The following is a 21,526-nucleotide window of genomic DNA, read 5'->3' as shown; positions in this document are numbered from 1 at the left end:
GTAATGAATAGATAATCGGTAAGGATCTTAGTACTCATTCCATGAATATGAAAAATCATATAAATACATTCCCACAGCCTATCTTACACCATTTCTCGGAGCATTTAATATGCACTAAAGCTTTGTATGCTGATACATTATTCAATATATTCAAATGAATATACGAGGGTCATCCGGAAAGTAGTACCCGTTCGTGCCGCATGAAGTGCTGACGACGCGAGTAGCCGCTGGACGAGGTCAGATAGCTTCAGTGGCTTGTCTGCCTTCTCTGAGCCAAGTTGCGTGACGCTAGCATTGCCTGTGTTGTTTCTGTGATTGTTTACAATGTTTAAAAAAATTGAGAACGCCGCCAGTTGTGAAGTGAGGGCAGTGATTAAATTCCTCAATGCAAGAAACGTTCGCCCATGTGATATTCATCGCCAATTAAAGGAGGTGTATGGAGACAATGTAATGGACGAGTCGTCTGTTCGGCGGTGGTGTCGCAACTTCAACATGGGGAGGGGGAACACACACGACGATGAGCGTTCGGAGAGACCGTCTGTCATTACAGACCAACTGGTGAGCTCAGTTGACGAATTCGTGAGGAACGATCGGCGCGTCACAATTGATGACATCTGTGAGCATTTTCCCAATGTTTCTCGAACAATTGTTCATGAAATTGTTAAACACCATCTGCATTATGCAAAAATTTGTGCAAGATGGGTCCCTCGCGTATCTCAATGAGCTGGCGGCGAAGGACTATGCAGCAGGAATACAGAAACTTGTTACACGTTATGACAAATGCCTTAATTTGCTTGGAGATTATGTTGAGAAGTAGTTTAAAGTATCCTCTTTCAAATAAAATTTTTTATGTTTGTTAATATTTACTTTTGTGTCTTTATTTCACGAACGGGTACTACTTTCCGGATGACCCTCGTATGTTCTGTTACACAACAGCTCTTATGAATTGACTTCTAAAAATATTGATGGACCATTTTAATTTGAAACAACTTTGAGCAATAGTTGCGCGAGTGCTTGAAGAATACTGCTAACAAATTGGAATCAAACATATACTCATCTGCTATTTTCCTATGTTAGTTATGAAAGTATTACTAAATGGATAATACTACTGATGATGATGATATTATAAATACTATATGATACTAACTCGTATCAATTTCGAGACAAAATTATCTTATATATTATAGGCATTAAGACGAATGCGTGTGGCAATTAAAGGGTGTTTTACCGATATCTTTCAGAATTTCACTTTCCATTCCCCGGAATATAGTATGTATATTGACACCTGAATTTTTGTCGTAACTTAGCTGAAACAGCTGCTTATATGAAGAGACGTGATCCTATCAACCTATGTTATTTATATGCAATTATTAATGACAAAAATCTACAAATTAATAATTTCGCCTTAGCTGGGATACCTATCCTGATATTAGTGGAAGTAAATGCAAAAAAATGAACGCTTATAATTTGGTTGTTAAAGTATTTCTTTGGTCCGGAAATTATATCAGAACCATAAAGTAGATTAAGAAACCCAATCATCACTAAGGGGCCGGCGTGACTGGGAAGGGTTTGGGCAACTGGCGAGGAAAGAGGATGCTGGCGGAATCTTGACCTCGGCAGCAGGACGGCGCAGGAAGTCAGAGAGACGGACGGGAAATGAGAGCCCCATAATTGATAGCCCGTCTTCCATCACTATTCCATCACCTATTTCCCTCAATATTCTTCTGCTACTTAAGCCCGATGCGTCAGGAGTAAAGGGCTTTCAAACTCGCGGAAGGAGAAATCAAGTAGCATTTCTTATCAGGCTGAAATTCGATGGCTCAATAGCATTCGTATTATACTAGCTAGCTATCGTTTTACAAAAGAAAAATTGTCTACAGTTGACTTATAATTATTATTAGTTGTATATAACATAAGATATCTTTTATAAAATATGGCAAAAGTAAGTGATAAAAATAAATATAAAAATCTTTTTTTATTTGTGAGTTAGAAAACTCAAAAGCTGGAATCGGCTAAATATATTCATTATGCACAAATAAGATTGGTGTTTAATAAAGAGAGATCATGGAGCTGGAAAAGAAAATACTTTGTTTTTCCTCATGCGTTTTATTATGCACGACATAGATTTTGACTCACGAAGTCATCATCAGGACTTAATAAGTCGACACCTAGGTCATGCATCATAAAGCATGGGAAAGAAAGTCTTTTCTTTTCCAGTAGAAATCGCTTTCACAAAATGACGCCTCTAACCGTCCTGGAGATTTTAGAGTTTTTAATTCTAAAAAATTGTCCTTTCAGAATAATATAGACCTCGCAAGACAGCAGTGGAAGACAGATTTAAGTTGTCATTTTTTCTACGAACGATAAGGGATCAGAAATATTGTCCGACCGCGGTAGGGTTATATTCAGGTCAAAACTAGTCTGATGTGTATTCACCCCCTCCCTACCACACACCCTAGAGAGTGGGCTCGCGCAGGGTACTAACTATGGTGTGTTATATCTTCCACAGCTCGAAGGGATCGGAAATGCTTCAAATTTCAACGGCTGCGATTAACGTATTGCTAGAATCACATCAATGAAATTTGTATCAAATATACAATATGCCGTTAAATTATCAATTTATGATAAAATTAATATTTATCAATATATTATACATATATATTATTTTACTTTTAATACATAAAACAAACATCTGAAGATCAGTATTTATTGAACAAATATTATAAAAAATAATAGGATGATACGAGGGTGATTATATTTAGGATTTGAAACCATATCGTTTATATGCACACGGCTAGTCTCAGATATGGACATAGGCATAGATCTAAGCTTACTTTTTCTGATTGGTCAAAACATCACTGCGTTAAATATGCCACTTCTATTCGTGTGATAGATTCGCCAAACAAGGGAATGGAAGTATCCAACTTTAAAACTCATTAACTGGGTACAGACCCAATTAGTAAGATTTGAATTTGGAGGACATAAAATAATAATGTCATTAATGATCTGTACACTTAAGGGGTCGCATCACTTTTCTAATAAAAATTAACATGTGAACAGGAAAGGAAAATGACTCCGTTAAAGTTAATGACGTGAGGCACGAAATGTAAAGTGATTTTCATCGATATGCTCTTTTGGAGTACGATTTCAAGCCGTGGAAATTGGTTCCGCGAATATGCTGCCATTTCCATCCTTCCAATTTCAGTGTCATCCACTCCTTCGTAATCTCAGGACATCTTCATTACCTTCATTGAACTTTGCCCTCTTTCTAACTTGGACGTCTTGCCTATCTCTTTCGGGAACATCAGACCCTTTCATTATTACCTTTATCCCCTTAAAATCCCCCATGAATCTTTTCGTTCAACAACATCTCACCAACTCTAATATCTGCCTACGAGCATGCCAAAATCTTTGCTCTAAATGGATCATTCGCAAAATTATCATGGAAGATTAAAAATGTCTCTCCTATTCTTACGAATATTGCAGCTATTAAGGGGTCCCACGTATTTGCTTTCAAATATGACGTGAGCAAAACCATTTTTATAAGAGGATATTAGAAAAAATTTCAAAAATTAGTAATATTTATATTAATGGGTTTTAATGGTAAAGAAATATAAAATATTCCAAATATGTATTACCTTGTTTCACTAAATGAAATAAGTACTACAAAAAAGTGTGTCAACATAAACTTAGCATTATATAGTCCGTCTATAAAATCACTAATGCGATATAACGCTGGTGCGATACTTGGAAATTAGAATTAAACTTAAAAAAGTGCGTAGTCATACATTTTTAGAAAAAGATCAATTCCCAAACGAGTGCGCACTGCATTGGGAACACCGAAATGGAAGGTGTAGACACTAAATGTGATGACAAGGTCATAAAGAGAAATGTTATGTCATTGGTTAGGCCTCATTTGGAATATACTGCAAGTATATGGGATCCTTACGAATTTGGATTGATTGTCGAATTGGATCACGTGCAGAGTAGAGAAGCTACGTTGGTAAAACGTTGATATGATAAACGTAGTAGCGTATCCAAAATATTAGAGCAGCTAGGCTCACTCACGGAGCGAAGGTTAAATTACAGATTGAAGCTCTCGCATAAATTGGAAAGCCGTTTCTTTGGTGGCGATGTTGAAAATGTATATTACCCCATCTTCCTACGATAGGAGGGATCAAGTTAGTAAAATTAGAGACATTAAGTGTATATTTAAGATGTTATCTTTTCCACGAACGATAGGGGATCATAATAATATTTATTATTAGGGTCATATTTGAGTCAAAATTAGCCTGGTGTGTAATCACCCCCTGCCACATACCCTACTGGTGGCTAAAGGGTACTTAAATAAATAAATCCTCTGTACTAGACCAATGCAACGATGAAACCGACGTGATCATACAATACTCATATATTTCGACTCTTTGCCCTCTTCTGTCTATCTGCAATGCAGTACACGGTGCCAGATTATATAAATATAAATATATATATAAATAAATAAATAAATAAATATATATATATATATATATATATATATATATATATATATATATATATATATATATATATACATATGTATATATATATGTGTGTGCGTATAAATCATCAATTATTAGGGTTATTAGTTTTAAGAACGTATCATTCGTCATGTTATTTCTTACCAGCGCTGTTTTGTAATTATTTTTCATTTGACAAATAAAATGAAATACCTGCCGAAAAATCATGTGACACTGCCATACTCATTTTATTTCGTATTCCTTGCATTGAAATTTGAAATTAAAAAAAATAATAGCGGAAAATGTCGCATAAAAGGGGTTAACAAACAAATTTCTACACTTATGCATCAGCAGGCTCTCCGCTACTTCGGTGCCACTTTAAATGCCTCGCCCTGTAAACCTTCCACGGAGAAGGCATCGCTCCCTCCGCGATCCAGCCGTAAATAACTATTAGCCGTCAGCCGGAGACTCATCTCCTCTAGTAATGAACCAATCTTAACGCAGGCACGCCTTCCTCCTTCCGTCTGAAGGAGGCGAATTTTCCGGGATCTCCTCGTCTACCCATCCCAGCCTCACGCCTTCACCCATAAATTCTACCCCTCCTTTAACCCCGTGGACTCCATCCTCTTCTCGCGACTCATGCTGTCTCTCCCGTCCTCCTTTCCCACCACTTCAACCCACCCCCAAAATCTATTCCTGATGCCGATATGCTAGCCTTCCCTTCCACACCGTTATATCTTTACTCCCTCTTCCCCAAACCCTCCCCACCTGAGTCACCGAGCACCCCCCAAACTACACACCTCCCAAACCCGTAATCTCATTCCGCACTCCTCCTCCACACGTGCTAAGCACGGGAGGCACGATTTAACGGTTTTTTTTTCTCCTCTGAGACGAACGACGCTCATAATTTGCCGCTGAACGTGAGGGCGGGCTCATCACCAGAGCCACGTGCAGAGGAGGATTAATTTTCAGCTGCCCGCTTTTTATTTCCATACTTAATTTTTGAATATCTTCTTCTTAGCCTCTATATATTCTATTCAAAGAAAATAGCCTCTTCCGTAATGCATATTGCTTCATTTTTGGTCAAAGTAGCGATGAAGACACCGATCCGGGATAGACACTGCGCCGGGTAAACAATGCGAAATCACCAATGGAGTGAAATTATGTTCAGCTGCACACCAATAAAAGGTTCCATCACAAAGATCAATGTGATCAAACGTCAGCTGGAAAAAATGAGACGACTAATTCAAAATCAAATGAAAAATGTATAAGCTGACAATTCCGTAAAGCTAATATGGGATTAATATAAATATTAATCATTTGCCACTTATTTCATTCCGATTAAAAAGCATTGAAGGATGCCGATTTGTCTACTTACGATGCCTATATAATAATGGAAACACTCAGTAAAGAACGTATACATTTTTGGTCTTATTTAATTATTAATTGTAATATGTGTAGAAATATTTATCGAATGTATGTAATTTATAGCCAGAAATTATTTTGGCTGAATCAGCCAGATTGACAACGTGCTCACCTACTTACCCAACACTCGTTGGTTTGAGCTTGGCCGTTGTAACTTCTAATTTTCGGACCTCGGGACATATGGTGAAAAACTTTAAATTTACTTAAAAGGATTCCAGGGGCAAACGCGCTGTCAATTTTTTTCACATAAAAATATAATGACTAAAATGCCATAACTAACTCTGTACATTTAAATTACACTCGAGTATATATACATCCTCACGACGAAGAATAATAACTTCATAAGGCCCTGAGTGAATGCTAGCCAAAATGAAAAAAATGTTTCATGGCACTGAGCGCATTTATGCAGTTATCCGCCGATTGTTTTTGGAGTATTGAGAGGTTATTACAATTGGCAGTAAATTACAATTCAATTATTACTTCTATTAGTTAAACAATTTTATGCTGATGGCGTAGTACTCATATCAAAGCATAGGGAACTATAAGTAGCTATTTTAGGGCATGAAACTTGACTTAAATATATTAGTAAATGAGTATATGCTCTCGTTATCAATGAGAAAAAAGTCCAAAGTCATGTTTGTGAAACAAAAAACCTTTGTCGTCATTGATATTCAATTACAGATTCATTCACATTGCTGCCTACATTATCCCACCAATAAATGTAATAGCTGGAACGAGCAAATCAATATAATTGCTTGGGTGTAATCATTGATCAAAATATTAACTTTTGAACATATTTCAAAAATATATAACAAATTAAATTACATCCTACGTCCAGTTAACTACATTACTAGTTTTGTAAGTTTGAATGTCATCAAAATAGTGGATTTTCCACCGGTTAAGAGTATTTTAAGATATGTCATAATCGTCTGGGGACCCACTGGTTCTGCAAAAATTAATATATTAAAAAATAACCTGCAAAAAATCCTACGGAAAATAACTGAAGCTAGATAAAAAATACAAATATTCTAGATGGAAGAACTATCTTTTAAAAATTAGGAATTCTGCCTGTTGACAAGTTGTATAGAAATACCATCATAATAGGAAACTGTTTTCATGACAAATAAAATATACATAATTTAAATAAAAAGGAATAACCATTAAGAGACAATAATAAGCTTATATAAAAAAATTCATACGAAGAAAAGTAGAAGGAAATTGGAGGTTACTCTAATTCTAAATTTTAATGAAATAGTTAAAGATTACAATAGAGAAACTGATTAAAGCACTTTTCCACTTGATATCAAGTCATTCAAAATAATACATGTTTAGCTATAACAATTTATGTTGAGGAGGTGTTAATCCTTATTTCATTTACTCAAAATTCAAAAATTTCTTGCATTATCGTATGTTATGTTTGATATATGCAATGCAATTTATTTTAACTATTTTTATTCACTTGAAATGGCTTCTATAACCTTATAAAAATTTCAGAATGTGCTTTTCAATTAAAAATCATGGGATGCCTATGTTTTTAATTTGAATTTAGTCAGTGCGTGGAAAATCCACAATGATGCATAATATTAATAAAGTGATCACGAGTCTACGAACAAGTAAATAATTCAACTCTCCACGTTAACAGTAATTTAAAGATTATCAAAAAGAACAAATCTTGCATTTTAAATTCTCACGTTGAAAGAGACAAAAATTATTATTCCAACAGAAAAATTGTAATTTTCCTGAGACTCTGGAAAAAAATCAGGTAAAATTTCCGATTGCAAATAAGGTTACAGTATGTCATATTAATAAACGTTTGTTCGCTGTTTCGAAAAAATCCATGTGGATATTTGTTTTCCTTATCAGTTGAAAATCTCCATTTTCACGACATGAGGCTGTGAAGAACGCGAGGATATACAATGTATGCAAAGATATACAATGACGGAAACCATAGCCAAACGAAAAGTAAATTTTTCCGAGAGCATTAAAAATTTAAACACCAAAGAGCTCGGTGAGGCGGATTGATGGTAATGCCATGAGAGCCATGCAAATCAGATTGGCTCACAGGTTCCCCAGTCAGAAGTTTTGAGTTCATTTCCCATGGGACATTGGCTTAGTCATTGGTATTCCGGCCCCTACTTGAGTACTTTATAGAGAATGCTGCGAGTGCGGTGCCCATCCGTAGAATAAGATCACCTCGAGTCTTCCATTGAAAGTACGCTACTTCACATGCCTGCCCTTTCATACCTACCTCCCTGCATCTTCCTCCAAAATGCTATTTTTAATTCCTAAAAACTTCAAACGTGAAATACCTCAGCGTGCGTTCGCTCTATTGTGACCGTTATCCCTTCCTCGAAATATTTCTTAGTGCTTAGATATTTGATAGTAATAATCAATCAACATTTTCATCCGTTAAACTTTAACTTTAACTCACTTAGCTAGTTCTTCCAATAATAATGTTTGATGAGCATATCATGAATTGCATTCCATATGCAGCACCTAAAATGAACTTCGTAAGCTTGTTTTTATAGGAGATAACAATCTTCTTATGGATTTTCTCTCTAATAAAGCTATCGCCTATGTTTCACCATTAATGGAAAAAATCTCATTTTACACCTTAGAAAAAGCGCATTTCTGATGAGATACGTAAAAATATTCACGACGCTATCCCACTTTGTGAAAGTTGTAAACATTTCATTACCACATTGACGGATAAGTATTTCCCCTACTCTGCCCCCAATACCTCTTATGGATCCTGCCTTTATCACCCGTGTAGTTGTAAACTGTCCCAGAAATTAAAGTCATGACCTCGTTGTCAGGCGATCGATACGTCTCTCACACTCAAAAATCTCAAGGGTTTGGAGTTGCACTTCAGGATGGAAATTAAATGCACTCCTCGAGTAATAAATTCAAGCGAGGTCCCAGGTAAGGCCGCCAATGAAACGAAGAATTTACACTATTCGGAGCCGGAAAAAGAGGTTATGTGGATGGAAATACTTCGCCGACAGCGCACACTATTATTGAGAGTAAACCCGTTGTCCAACCTGAAATACATCGAGACCCTTTGAAGCGTGCTAATCCTTTATGAGGTAGAAATGAAAATTTTACAGCGTTTATGCATTATGAATTGTATTTGTGCAGCAGTTATGAATTCACGCATCAGGTGTCATAGTTCACAGTTCATGAGGCATGAGTTAATGCAAATTTGGGTAATTTTCAAATGTAGGTTTTGGTAAAAATTTTTCAACCTCAAATTCCATTTCTAATTCGGTTACAAATCATAGAATTAAATATACTTCCAAATACAAATCCTTATTAAAGTTAGAAAAAATGAATGAAAACAAAAATTAAAGCTGAAACAAGATAATACTGAAGAAGAAAACCAATTAGGAATTACTTATACCCAATGCAAATTATTTATTGTATTAAAATGTTTTCTTTATGGCTAATTAAATATTTGATGAGTAATAGACTTACCAGAGCATTTCAAGGAAAGAGTTAAATGAAAAAGATTTAATCTTAATTATTATTCAAATAAACTGAAAAATTGTCGTTTACGGTTTTAAATATATTAATATGACACTCTTAGAAAATATCTATCCTAACTGCTCAAAATGACACTACCATCTGAGAAAGGACAGATACTATTTGGAACAACATTACTCCGTAGATTCGTATTTTTACTGTGGAACAAATCATAAAATAAAAAGCGTGTCTTTATTTGATCAATAGATTCACAGACTGTAATCGAGTTACGTAAGTTTTAAGAACTCAAAAGACATTACTGATTGATTACACTCATATTTATTCAGAATATATCTTTTCGTTCTTATTTCCTTGATTTTTTTAACACATTACTATCGAGGCATAGGCTAAAAGTTATACCAGTTAAAACTGCACGCTTAGTAAATACTTAGTTGAGGCTATGTTGAATGAGTGTAGGAAATGTTTTGCTTTTACTCAGGAAACCTAATTTATTGGTCCAAGTTCATTGAAAGTCTTTCATGTTTAGTCATTTAATTGGCCCTATAGTCGTCTTGGTAATTTTTTTGTCATGAAAATGGCTTTGACATTGTGCTCCTGAATACATAAATGAATAGAACAGCATTTTATAAACAGTCACGTCTTATCAATTAGAGCCCAGAATAGAGATATGTAAAAGTAATAAAACAAAATTTTTCCTTAAATTATTGAGCAATAACAATACATGCAAATGTAAATGGGTAATAAGTAACTTTTTTTCCGAGGTTTCGATAGTTCAACATCATATTCTGATATTTCATAGATCAATCGTCGTCACCAAAATCTGGTTCCTAGTTCATGTAAATTAAAAGGATTCATTGCTCCTTGAAATTTATGAAACTCGTCTTTCCAATGAAACGGTTTGGGTTTACTGGAGGCTTTGAATGTACCCTTTAAACTTCCATAGCAGTAACACAAATATAAATTTCATGTTTTGTACTTGTCAGAAATTCTATTGTAGTGATATATAAGAAAATAAAATTATATTATAAATCCTTAAATCAAATCAAAAATGCTTAATGGAAAGACATTGTCGTTTATCTGAATTTCCTAAATAAAACTCTTGCGTGAATCTTGGTAGATTTAAAGATTAAACATGATGCACCCATCAGAAGTCATAAAATTTTTTTCATTATCTCACTCATTGCCTACATATACGTAGTATGTCTCATTATTGCCTTTATTAGCTCCATTACAATCATTAACTTATCAATCAATCAACCTATCAAGAAATTCCAGCCAAATAGGTGAACAATATGTTTAACGGTTTCCAATAAATTTGACTATAATATTATTTAATGTATTTATCAAATATGTTTCGTGACTGCATGATTAGATTCGGTTAATGTAAATCGATGGTATACTAACATGGTGCCCGGTTGATAATCATGGGAGTCAGCCTCCTGGTGGTGTGTTGGTAGTGGGGAGCAGGAGAGCTAAGGTAGGGGTAGTATGGGAAGATATTAATCGCAAAAATTATAATAGGAGAAGGAAATCGATCTTCTGCGATAATATATATATATATATATATATATATATATATATATATATGTGTGTGTATAAACCATAAACACAGTATTCAACCCGAAAGTCGGTTTGGTAAGTAATAGTAGAGTTCAAGAGTTCACCCAGTACTAAGCCCGAGGGCGTGTGAACTTCACACCTCAGCAGGGTAGGGGGGCCAGTTCCTCTCCCTGTGCCGGTACCCTCCTATCAGTAGTCGAACGCTCTACCTCCTGGAATACCGCGACCCACACACACACGCATATAGTATATATATATATGTATATATATATATGTATATATATATATATGTATATATATATGTATATATATGCATATATATATGCATATATATATATATATATATGCATATATATATATATACATATATATATATGTATATACTAGCTGAATACCCGGCTTTGCACGGGTTAGGGAGAAACAATAATATAAATATACTACATAAATAAAAACAACAAATTATAAAGTACAATAATACACTACTTCATACAAATTTAAGAATCTTTTTTATTTAACACCTGTTTATAAACTAAATTTTTTGTTTCATGTTCAGGAGAAAGAAAAAATAAATTTTTAGGCGAACCTACTCTGGAGCAAGCAACATAAAGTTGCCCTTGGCTAAAACATGGCGATCTTAGATCAACACCACAAAACTTTAAAGACTGTCCCTGTGATTTATTAATGGTAATTGAAAAAGCTAGCCGGACTGGAAACTGTAATCTTTTAAAGTTGAAGGGAAGATCAGTTGGGATTAGAGGTATCCGTGGAATAAAAATTATTTCACCTTTTCCAGCTAAAATGACTGCCTGGATTATATTTTTCATTAATTTTGTCACACACAATCGTGTCCCATTGCAGAGTTTTGGTGGATCTAAATTTCGCAATAAAATGATTAGAGATCCTACTTTAAGTATAAGGCGATGTTGTGGCAATCCAGCTGGATCAAGTGAATTTAGGAATTCCGTTGGATAATTGACGGCTTCGTCAGCATCCACTACGGTATCAACCGATTTATATTCAATCACGTCTCCTGGCAGCATGGCTAGTATCTCCTTGTTAATTTCATTAACATCATCGTTCTTAGGAGCAAGAATGGCTCTTTCTCGCTACCATTCTAAATTTTTATAATTTTGATTAACGTTAGGATAGACTGCTCGTATCATATCGCGGACAGTTTTCACCGATACACATAAATCTAATGACAATTTTATCATACCAGATGCTTCAATAACTAATCTATCTTCTCCGATCTCCAAACGTTTATTCGCAAAATTTTGAGCATTCCCATCTCTTAAGAGGATTCGCATGTTTTGTTTAAGGCTAATTTCTTGGACATGATTCCATAGAACAGAATGTTTTAAACAGGCATAAATTTCATCGGCTGGAGTCGATTTTGGAATGACAAGCAGAGTTTGACGGAAGTCTCCACACAGGAGTACCAGAGCTCCTCCCATTAAACTGCAGTTTCCTCTAAGATCTTGAAGTGTTGCGTTGAGGGCCTCAAGAGATTTTTTATGAGCCATCGTACACTCATCCCATACTATCAATTTACATTCTATAAGAACTTGTGCCTGGCCGCTTGTTTTATTTATATGACATGTGGGATTTTCTTGTCGGGAAATATTAAGTGGCAACTTAGGGGCAGAATGGGCTGTTCTTCCTCCTTCCATTAATGTCGCTGCAATACCTGAAGATGCAACGGCTAGAGCAATTTCTCCATGAACCCTGATTTCAGCGAGAACTAAATTAATTAAAAATGTTTTTCCCGTGCCACCAGCAGCATCAAGAAAAATGATACCTCCTTCTTGTTTATCTACTTGATCCATTATTGTTTCGTACGCGAATTTCTGATCTTCATTAAGAAGTGGCTTTTTATCCGCGATGTATGCTTCTAAGTCTAAGACATTGTAGCTAGTTTCACGTATATAATCTGGATAAAATACACCCTGTTGATCTTGTACAGGTGCAAAAAGACCGAGTTCCACTAAAGTCTTGTTAACCATGGTGATACACTTTTCCTCCAAAATAATCAAAGTTTTATTAAAAATGTCGGAGTTAAACGTAATATCCAATGTAGGATTTTCACTTCGAACTTTAGCCAGTATATCCTCACTCATTGATTCTTTATATTTTTCCCATATTGTTTTTGGGTTAGATGGATTACAGGAGGTTATTATGATGGCAAACAAAATTCGGATTTGTCCTGGAAGAGAAATCAAACTGGCCTCTCGCAATGAGTCAACCCAGTGTTGATCTCCTTCTAGCAACCCTAAATTCTGGCAAGCTTCTCTGAATGTCTCACATATTTCTCTGTTTACCGTTCTTAATTCGGCAAATGAGCGAGGTCCTCTAATGGTATGTAGAAGCATTCTTAAAAAATAACATTCGGCGTTGTTAGGATGGACTGCGTAGACTCGGCCCAATGCGTCACATGAATAAATATTATTCTCAGGATCAAAGTTGCCCATTTTTCTTCTACAAAAGACTTTCCTTGATGTATTCCACGTATAATATCTCGGCAATTCTGAATACAATAGTGTTCTTGCAAAAGTATCCTGCTGGCATAGTTGGAAAAATGCTGTTTCTATGACAGCAAAAAGTAAACAAATTACATACATACAAACAAACACTCTCCTTTATATATATAGATATATATGTATATGTATATATATATATGTATATGTATATATATATATTATATATATATATATATATATACACATGTATACATGTATTGGCGTGTGAATTTAACCAACCGTTAGGCTAAGAATTGGAGGAACTCTACCATCACTTACCAAACAGACCTTCGGGTTGATTACTGTGCGCATGGTTTAAAAAAATTATATCATATAATATAATTATAAGTAGGGAATATTTATCTATTCATGTGTTTAGTTGAGAGAAAAAAATTCAAACTGAGACCTACGCATGCGATCAAAGAACAAAACAGAGACAAACAAGTAAAACATTTTTTTACAAGTTTAATAAGAGATTTGAGACAGAAGATGGTAGAAATAGGTAGATTAGTACGTAGGCTATGATTTGAAACCTTTCAATGAGGAATGTTTGAAGCTGCACTTTATTTCAATGGTTTAAAGAGAAAGACTGCCGAATATATTTTCAATTTTACAAGAAAAATACATTTTCGGAAAAAAATAAATGACATATGTAGTCATGTTCCTGACCGAAATAAATATTAATCAGCTTTGAGGTAGTAATAAAGGATCAACCAATGTAATCTTGAGTCAAGTTCCTCGAAATTGATCGAGTCTATCTTCCATCACCGGGACGAACGAGTAAATTAGCATGCAGATTCATGTGTACGTAGCCTTGGGCTGGCTGGAATGAGAATCCGTCGCTCTATGGCTCAAAGATGGCATCAAGAAAATAATTAATTTTCTCAAAAAAATACTGACTGGTGATTAAGTTGGATATATTGACCCTTTTATTCTAAATACCTCTAAAATAAGACGTTATTTATTTGGCTATAGGTTGTGCTCTCTCTTGTGCATGTATTGTTTAAGTTTTGCTCAATGTATTTTCAATACTCAAATGAATACATTTAGGCAATATGCTAATCTTAATTTGTAATCAAATGAATTCACGCTTAATAGTTTACTGTGCATTTTATTATTTAACTTTACGCATTCAAATATCAGGGTTTAACGTTTATTATCTCACATTAATTAAGGACTTCTGATTTGACTCAATAGCATTGATTTCGATTTAAACCGCATTATTTATGCCTATATACCATGCCCTGGTTAATTACACTTTACATCAGATGACTTCCATATAAACTTACCAATGCAGCATTAGATATGCTTCCCTCAAGAGCATTTAGTTAACACTATTTTTTTCTAGAACTTAAAAACTTCCGTAGCATTAAGAGTGCAACAACACATTAAATGCGTTTTTCAATTTTTTACTCTTCCTTTAGTTTCCACGCAGTGTAAAATTTTGCATCTTTATTAAAATACTGATTGAAAGTAAAGGCCTATGCCTAAAATATACTTGCCTTGGGCAAAGACAGTGAAAAAATAATCTTTGTTTCCCTTTGCATCGTCCAAAGGGTATTACCGCTTACACTCTCCATTACGAGTTACCTGTTCAAATCCCGGCTATTTAATTACTCTTTTGTTACTACAATATGCTGTTTTAATGTCCACGGATAATTAAGAATAAAAAGAATCCCATTGGTGCCCGACACTAAACTCATGGCTATATTTCATTCTAGGCCTTTGAAATGTAAACAGTCTTAGTAAAAACTATCAGTAAAAAGTATTATACGGAAGATTTAACTTACAGGGCAGCCTCTTATATCTAGATTTGAAAATTGGAAAATAAGCGTTATAGAGAGATTAAATTTCATGAAACATTAGCTATCGAACAATTTTGGACGTAAGGAATACTGGCGCGTATAAGAATACGGAGTTTCCCCACCGGAAGATAGCCCCATCGACCGATTAAGAAAGAATAGAAATCCACCATCCTGTAAACGGTTGCAGGACATTGAGTAGAAAGGCAGATGGAATTGGTGAACGTATTGGTGCGGAGGGGGGAGAGGCATTTGGGAAACGCACACTCAAGGGTTGCCATCATCGATGAAAGCAGAATTCCCCGCCCTTTTCTGCCATTCCTTTAGAGATTCGGCATCAATAAACCGCCAGCTGAACCATCTGTCCTACCTCCATCAATAACCGTTTTCTTGGAGGGAACAGAGAGGAACACTCCCACTTCTGGCTTCTCGCAACTCCACCCACTCATTGCGTACAGATCTGTTAGCCTTACCGATTCTAGGGCGTTAAGGCGGCTCTGGCTGATGCGTTAGCCTCTGTCAATGATTGTGTTTGAGTTTTAAAGCTTGCGTAGAGGCTACATTGAAAGTCATACCGCATAGGTTTCATGCCAGAAAATAACACCGTCAAAGGAATATGAATACAGAAAGTTCAAAACGAAACTCGTGCAGCTATCAAGCAAAAACTGATGCCTTTAAAGGCTGACCTAAAAACTGACAGATGTGGCGTTAAATAAACGATGGGTTGTGTTTTGATTGATAAAAAAGGAACAATTCTATCTTCAAAAACGTGAAACTGAAAACTTTGGCGTAGAATAGGAAAAAGTAACAATTACATATATTTGTACTTGTGGTGACCAACTGTTTCGCGCGCAAAAACGACTCATCCAAGGTGATCAAATATGATACCTCCACTGCAACTGTTGATGAAGATTGATAACCAATGAGTAAACACAGTAATCAACCCGAAGGTCGGTTTAGTAGGTGATGGTAGAGTTCACCCAGTACTAAGCCCTATACGGCGTGTGAAATTCACACATCAGGGTAGGGGGGCCAGATCCTTTCCCTGGGCCGGTTATGGTTTCCCAGGAAGACCTGGTACCCGAAAAATCACTTTAGCTTGGGTGAAGCTGCAGGTGCCCAGAGTGCCTTGCCCGGGAATCGAACTCGGAACCCTCCGGTCAGCAGTCCAACGCTCTACCCACTGGACTACCGCGACCCAACCAATGAGTGCGATTATAATTTTCAGTTAATTATTTGAATTGATAATCGTGCTGATAACATACTAAAATATGAGTTTACATTGATTACCGTAAACACGTCCTGACACTACTCTTTTCACGGACTAAAAAGGAATCGTGACATTCCAGATTGCTTAGAAAAGTTTTCTTTGGTAATACAGCCCAGTAGTTATGCAAGTTGAGATAACCGAGGAAATTTATGATCAAAATACCATTTTCACTGAAATAAAAACTTGGGTACACACAATCGTCAAAACAAAGATAATTGATTTACAAGATTGCGGAAACTACGAGTGACCAGAATACTGCTGCAGAAATAATCTGAAGGATGCCGAATAAAAGATGCACAACATTGTTAATTAAAACACGCGGAAATAATTCCTAGAAATAATGAGGCACGGCGTCCGAATTCATATTCTTTTCAAAGAGAAACAACAGAGTTAGAAGCTACGGAAGGTCAGGAAATTTTAAGTCAGCACAGAAAACTACCGCAAAAATATAAATGCATATGAATATCGCGCCTAGATAGAGACATCACACACATGAATAATACATGAAACGTTGCAAGGGGGATGGCAAAAACTAATGAGATACGCCGGTACGAGTTTAAAAGGGGAAAATTCAATGCAAACACCTCGAAGATGAACATAAATCATGTTCCTTTAGGCAACACATTACAGTCGATGTTTAACCAAGGAATATTTCAAGAACTGCAACGTTGACACATTATAAAAAGGAGAAGAATTTCTCATTTTTCTCATTTCTTCATTTTTAGGCTAAGATTATAATTTTTTCAAAGACATTCAAAGAGCCCCTCTTAAGTAATACGAGGTTGAGTTGGGTACATCGTAAAAATGGATAAATTAAAAAGATCTCTTACTGTAAGACAACTTTGAGGCAATTCGGAATGAGTTCCAAACTGCTAGCCGTAGAAGTTATACCACTCCTAAAATATGTATACATGGATATAAAAAGTCATTTAAAAAGGTGCAAGTCAAAAGAATAATCACATTTCTCTGAAGTTTAAAGTTACATCTGCATTGACTTGAGTGAATAAAGTGATACTAATGCACATTTCGACAAAGACCACTTACCTCTCTGTGCTTTGACATCCACAAATTTAGTGATATCTATCAATGTAATCAATGTTATGAAACTCTTTGCCAGTCACAATATTTTTTATTCGGCATTTAGCATGGATGCAGAGGAAAAGGATGTATTGAAAAGGAATCAAACAAAGCAATTTTTTTTCAAGAAGCTAAAACAATGAGGACGAATTGTGGATATAGGGATAGGAAAAAGAGATAGAAAAACAGAAACATAGAAAAATACAAAGCTAAAGAGGAAGGTTAGAGGGTGAGAATCCCAAGCAGGAAAAAGCCTCTTGAACCACGGGCGTTCAATATTATGGACCAATTTTCTACCAATTAAGCTACCAATGAAAGCAATATCCGAAGATCAGCTGTTTCAGATTTAGTGTAACTCAATATTTTTCTTCTTGTTACAAAAATTGGCTGCATTGGAACCCGTGGTAAAATATTTATACAGTGCACATTAGCAACTGAAATAGACATCTACTAACTCAGAAGGTTAGCCGATAAGAATTGAAAGATAAAAAAATAATCATAATTAATATGATGAATTTCAGCAGAACTGAGATGAAATTTCTCCACCTCTGAGAATAAGTAACACGTAATTGTTAGGATAAGGCTTATATGACAAATAACACCATTCCTGCCCATTTGGTGCGAATATGAAGCTACAGGATTCGGGAAAGAAATTATCCACGCATATTTCTTCCCAAGCTCTATTAAAAAAGCAGAGGGGATCGCGAGATACATTACGAGGGTTGCGGCCCAAATGAAAGGGACGACACGTGGTCTCTCAGGAGCTGGGAAAGGATGCTACGAGGGGTTGATTTGTGCCCAGATAAGTTGCGTGCCGCCATGATGGATTAAAGGGGTTGACTTCAGAGTCGAAGACAAAGCATTTTGGCGAGGATGGAATTCCAAGAGAGTACCAAGACTTGCCGAGATGGATGGGCGATGGGGAGAATTGGTGTCATGGAAGGAAAGGGGGGGATGATGAAAGCGGCGACCTTTGATTCCTCTATTTGATATCGGACCCTAAGGTGTTTGCCAAATAAAACCTTACGACAGAGCCATTCAATCACCACGTGCGAATTAAACCATTGATTTCGGAGAAAATTCTTTGAATGACCAATTACTTGAAAAACTAAGAAAAAACGCAAGAACACTCAGTTTACTAAAGAAGGTACGCGATTGTTAACCAACTATTCTGTTTAGCAGCCGCCTGCCAGTGGAAGTATTTTCATATTGATTTTTCTTTTGGAAAGTAAAGGCCCAATTTATTATCGGAACGATATAATCATCATATAACCGTAATCCATATGATAATTATCTACGTAGACTGAATTACATTTTATTCCGAGCGTAACCTCAAAGGTATGTTTTGAATGAACACCAACAGAACATCGTGACATTTCTTGACTTCTTCTAACAAGACTCAACCTGCTACCCCAAAATACATCCAATAGTTTTCAATTCCGAATACTTGAACCTATGTTTTTTCTACCCCTTCCTTGCTTGTTTAACACCCTCCTTTAAATCATAGTCTTCCTCATTCCATTGCCAATGCAAATATGCACATTGCATTCAACTTTCCTGTCTCCTTTAGATTTCTCCTTTCAATTCTCTCTCCCTCCTCGCCATGCATAGTGCCTCTTCGTTTGTTTCCTTTTCATTCAATAACCTTTTCCGTCTATCTTTCTCCACCCACACATCTAAAAGTCTCTAATCAACACTTATCATTTTGCTTCAATGACCATGATTCTATGCTATACGGGCCAACATGATTCTTATCAAAAATTTAACTGATTATATCTAAATCTCCTTACGCAAAATTGCTACCACCAATTCCATTCTTCTTAGGAAAGATTCCTTGCTCAACGCCATTCTTATTTTTGCATCCCTAATAATTCGACTACAGGCTACACGGATGCTACCAATCGACTGCAACCTTGACGCGGTGGAAGGGATTGTGCCTTCTAATGAATCCTAGAACTCTTCCAGCGTTACCAATGATAATGCCTCCAGGTAGCACCACATGGCAGTACGAGTTTTTAAAAGTCATATAATATAATTTTACCCTAATTCGGGTTGAAACCTTAAAGTGGTGGAGTGGCCTTGGGTGTTCAGGGGGAAGTTAAGGCATTCCTATATATAAGAGGGGCCCAATAGAATTTTGGTGGGAGTAATAATAATATCTCCTACCCATACCAGGTAAGTTTAGGCTAGGTGCCAGACCAAAAGTAGTCCACATAGCGTCTACTTTTCAGTTGGGCGACTAAAGGTCTGATTCCAGTGGAAACGCCTTTCCAGTTAGCACGATACATTAAAAACACTATTGAGGAAGGCAGCAGGAAAACGTCATAATTATCTATTCTACGAATTAATGAATATATACTTAAGAAGACTATTATCGACAGATTTTATATTATCTACAGCAACCACTTGAATGCAATCAAGCCGAAGAAAAAAATTACTTATATGACAGTATCCAGGACATGGTATTTCATTTTATTTTATCATATTATTTCTACTTTATGCATTGTTTTTCTATATTGGATAGATATCTTAAGGCTAAAACGTTTATAGTTCTTCAAGTTTCTGATTTTATAGTACTTTCTTTGACTGATGGTTAATATTTAAGGAAACCATCGGGCTGAATATATTCAACGAGATGGATAAAAGAAAATAATGGCAACGTTTTTGGAATGGAACTGCGAGAAATAGCAACCAAGAGGTGGCCAAAGACCAAAAAAAAGACTAATATTTAGTAAAATTCTTGGATATTTAGAAAATTATAGTAGGAAAAAGAATTTTTTAACATTCTGTAACACATAATTTTTTCATAATAATACGAACATTTAACTTATTTGAAATGCAAATAATTTCATTCCCTAATATATTATTCTAGCAAAGAGAAGGCAAGTTTTATAAAGCATTATAATTTTGGAATAACTACCCTTGATTCCAATAGCATGTTTTCTTTGATGTGCCGTATCACTCCAACTGTAGCTAATGTTTAATGTTTTGATATCTTAATCTGTATACATGAGGCAAGATTGAGATGAAAGACTTATATTAAAATTATATTTCCATCTCATGACAGATATATTGTTGCATATACTATTAAGAATACACCGTTCATCATTCCTGTCCCTATATTATCTTATCACGTAGAGCAAAAAAATTAGGTACATAAAAACTCTTTCTTTAGGTACGTTCTTACCTTCTAGGTGAGGTTTATTTTAATTTAAGGTTAACAATATGTTTTCGCAACAAAATCATGAAAGATCCAGGACGCCTCTAGATACTAAATTAAATTTATTTTCTGTTCTACATTTTTCATAGGACTTTAATAAATATAAATACTACATTTGGCGCAATTCTTTGTGAATTTATTTTATATCACATGACTGCAATGTAATTTTTTACTTTATTGAACACTAATTATAAAACCATACCGCGTTGGCGTTAATGCTAGAGAGTATAACTTAGCGAGGAATTGATGAAGGGTTTCAGTGAGTATAAGAAATATGGATATGACTGTAGGTGATTGTAGCAAACAAATTCTGATATGTACATCTAATATTGTGATATACCTGGATAGGGTTAATATAAAGTCAGTTCATGCTATTGAAAATCCGGTAAAACGATAAATCCTTGCATTAGGTTCATTTTAAAAATCAAGACAAAGTATCTTCAGCTAAATAGATTTAAACTAATGTTTCAAAATTCACTGAGGTGGAACATATTTCCCAAAAAAGTAGTTGAAGGTACTACATAATTATTACCATTGTATTGGCTTTCAAAACATCAAGAAGCTTCCCTTAGCTGCGACAACGTAATATTTACCAGAGTACATCGTATTTTCCATCGTTCCATGCCCCTTTCCCCCGCCTTTTCGACGTTCACAGCTCAGAAAAAATTGCCCACCTT

General features: G+C 35.5%; 1 protein-coding gene across 5 annotated transcripts in view; it reads right to left on the bottom strand.

Moving 5' to 3' along the window:
- The window catches only part of LOC139701043 (glutamate receptor ionotropic, kainate 2-like), a 564,255-nt gene that overhangs the window by 464,330 nt on the left and 78,399 nt on the right, over positions 1-21,526 (bottom strand). The window lies entirely within an intron of this gene.

The sequence above is a fragment of the Hetaerina americana genome, unplaced genomic scaffold (genome assembly GCF_022747635.1).
Source record: "Hetaerina americana unplaced genomic scaffold, ioHetAmer1.1.p SCAF_11, whole genome shotgun sequence".
NCBI classification, from domain to species: domain Eukaryota; kingdom Metazoa; phylum Arthropoda; class Insecta; order Odonata; family Calopterygidae; genus Hetaerina; species Hetaerina americana.
This window is presented reverse-complemented; position numbering and strand designations above follow the sequence as displayed.